This window comes from Triticum urartu, chromosome 4A (assembly GCF_056163025.1).
Source record: "Triticum urartu cultivar PI428250 chromosome 4A, HENAU_Tu73, whole genome shotgun sequence".
NCBI lineage: Eukaryota > Viridiplantae > Streptophyta > Magnoliopsida > Poales > Poaceae > Triticum > Triticum urartu.
This window is the reverse complement of record NC_141876.1, coordinates 527,593,305-527,596,795: the sequence shown is the minus strand read 5'-3', so window position 1 is coordinate 527,596,795 and position 3,491 is coordinate 527,593,305.

The following is a 3,491-nucleotide window of genomic DNA, read 5'->3' as shown; positions in this document are numbered from 1 at the left end:
GCGACGAGGCGGAGCGGCAAGCGGGTCAACAGTCGCCACGCCGCGTGACGCGCTCGACCGCGGCAAACACCGTTGCCGCGGGAGCGCCTCATGCTACGACGGCAACTGGAGCGGGGTCCAGCCGGATCGCCGCTTCGGTCCCTGCTGCTTCCCGTGCCGCGCTGACAGCCGGAGCGGGGTCTTCTCAGACCGCCACCACTGCTCCCGCTAAGCGGCCAAGGGAATCTTCTCCTCCGCCTCCTCGCTCTGGGAGCGCGCCGGGCTTCGACTTCTCCGCGCTGAGCTCCGACGAGGAGGATGAAGAAGAGTAAGCTTCTCTTGCTGCACTCGCATTTCTTCGGTTTTTGCTGTTGTTCTTGTTTCTCAATTGCTTTTCCCTGAACCATGCTCCTTTTTAGGACTCTGGCCCAGAGAGCGGCAAAGAGAGCTAAGGCCCCGGTGGTCATCATCGAGGACGTGCCCACTGCGACAACAGGTGGCGCGCCCGAGACAACCTTGCCGGACCTGGCGACTTTCCTCCATGGCAGCCCCCAGCGTAAGTGTGTGAACTACTTGTCGTGGTGAGGCGCGCATGGGTACTTGTCTTTGCTGATATCTGTTTGTTGCCTTGTGTAGGAGCGGAGCAGCCTCACCAGGAGCGTCCGAAGACAGCCCCCGGTATGCCATCTGCTTCAACTACGCCGCCCAGGGAAAATTCTCCGGCAAGAGATTCTCCGGCAGGGGGTGGCTCTCCGGCAAGGGGAAGCTCTCCGCCGAGGGACGACACCAGCATCCCCCCAGCGGCAGAGACCATGGCCACCGAGCCCAGCGCAGGTAATCTTCTTGCTTCAAAACTTCCCTTGGGTTATTCTTCTGATCTTCTTGAGTTTCTGGCTGGATTTTGCTTGACTCTTCCCCCCTTTGCCGGCTGTCAGATCCATCCGCTGCGGAGCAGATGGAGACAGAGGTCGCTGCCGACGAAGCTGCCGGTGCTGGAGACGCCGCCGGTGCCAAGGCCGCCAAGGCTGGTGCCGCAGCAACTGGCGAGCAATCTGGCGATCGTACTGATGGCCCTGGGGCCGCAGGAGCGCCAGGCGCTACGCCGACCGCTGATCCATCCACCGAAGCCACAGCGCCAAGTACCGAGGAGCCCCAACCGGGCGCTTACTTGAAGGCCGGCGAAGGCGTCTTCATCAACCTCCCCTGGGCGTCAAGCTCCAGGGCGCCGGTCGAGGGGGAGGTCTTCGACGGGGAAGTGCTTGCCTCCGCGGGTCTGAAGCTGGTCGACGCGCCGAGCAGCAGCAGCAACGAGCCCGAAGAGGAGCGGCTGCTGCGCAGGTTGATGTCGCTCTACCGCGCGCAACAAGCCAAGCTGGAGTCCCGCGAGGCGCTTGTCGCGAAGGCGGGAGCAGACATTGAGAAGCGTGCAGACGAGCTCGGGGGTTTCCATCGGGAAGCTCTCCGATCCCTTGCGGAGGAGCGGGAGCAGCTCGCTGAAGCGAAGAAGGCCTTTCTCCTCGAGAAGGCCGAAGCCGAAGAGCTGCAGCGACTGGCCGCCGTGAAGCTAGCCGCGGAAGAGGGTGAGCAGGCGCAGCGGAAGGTCCACCTCGACGCTCACGAGGAGGAACTTGCCGCGCGTGAGGAGAAGCTTGGTGGAGCCCTCAAGCAAGCGGAGGACGCTGCCGCCGCTGCCGAGGCCGCCAAAAAGGTGCTGGAGATGAAGGTGGTGCAGCTGGAGGCCGACCACAAAGCATATGGCGAAGAGCTTAGCGCCGCCAAGGACTCCAACGCTGCCCTCGAGTCGAGGCTGGTCGCTTTGACCAAGGCGCTGGACGGCGCCAAGGAGCGGGAGGCGGCCCTGAAGAAGGAGATCGATGCCGACAAGGCGTTGCTGGAGAGTGCTGCCACCACCCAAAACGCCTTTAGGGATACGGTGGAGCACTGGACGGAGAGCCTTGTGAACGCCGTCGGGGACATCGATAAGGAGCTGGCGCAGCTGGGGGTGGAGGACTTCGGGTACTCCTCCGACGAGAACCTCCAACCTAGCGCCAAGCTCACTATGTTCTTCCAAGGCGTGGCGACGGCGCTCCAGCGGCTCCGGGATGAGATCCCGAAGCGGCTGGCCGACGAGTCACGCGAGATCTGTGCGGGAGCCCTTCAGAAGGTGTTGATGAAGGTGGCCTTCCGCAATCCAGGCCTCCGCCTCCACAACGTCCTCAGATCCTTGCCGCCTGATATCGACCAGGAAGAGCTCAAGGCCCTTGTCGCACCCATTGTGGACAAGGTGAGCGGGATCAAGAGGGTCGAGGGCGACCGCGTCGACTAGGCCGCCGGCTTCCTTCTTTCCTTGTCGCTGCTAACTATGTCATAGAAAACATTTATTAGAGCTGCGACAAGCTGTTTTGTAATATAACTTTCTTAAGGACAGCCATTGCAATGTTATTCCCTTTACTTGACTCCTCCCTTTGTATGTTTTTGCCCTACGCTTTTAGGGAACTTGCCGGTGCAGGCATCCGGTCCGCGAGCGCTGAGCACGGAACTGGCGGTGCCGCTACCGGCAAGAAACCTTGTCGCAGCCAGCTGCAGCTCACTTAAGTTGCTGAGCGGGGCTCGAAGCAAAGTAAGGGCGCGACTAGTGTAGCAACTAGCCGCAGCTAACTTACGTTGTTGAGCAGGCTCAAAACAATGCAAGGGGGCGGCTAGTGTAGCAACTAGCCACAGCTCACCTAATGTTGTTGACCGAGCTCGAAACAACGCAAGGGCGCAGCCAGCTACGAGTTGGTTCCTCCGCGCACAGGTTTCCCATACAAAGTGCAGTCGTTCAAGGGAGATAACTTGGAATTTAAAAAAATTGGCTGCTCAAACTTTGGCAACTTAGCTTTTCTGTCGTTTGCTTCCCGGCAAGACGAAATTCTTGAACGACGCCTGGTCCATACCCTTCTCTTCTCCCTTCCCCCCCGGCAAACTTGTGGGCGAGGGATCCTTTCTTTCCTTGGAAGAAGGAAGAAAAGAAAGAAGAGAAAATAAAGATATAGAGCCTTGCAGCTCGTTATCGCTTACCGTGGGGCTGGTGCTGCACAAATGCCAGAAAATAGAAAGCATAAAATCGACAAAATGCGCGGAGCACGCGAGCTTTACTGCGCACGGGATCTGCGCCCGGCCTCGTACAAAGGATTACATGCAACAGCGGCAAGACTTTGTACAACAGGTGGTCCGGAACGGGTTCCGAGATGCCGGGGTAGCTGATCCACGGGCACCTATGGGACCGGCGGACCGGGTCCCTTTTGGTTCGGCAGGGGGCGGAGGTTGCGCAAAGAGCAGATCGAGGCGAAGCACGCGAGCGATTTACCCAGGTTCGGGCCGCACGAATGCGTAAAACCCTACTCCTGCTTTGTGGATTGGTATTGATTTCTAGCTCAGGAGCGAGATCGAGCGTGAGTGTGTGGAATTGCTGAACCCACGAGAGCTCTCGAGATGGTCGACCCCCTCTACGTTGCACACGGGCCTCCTTT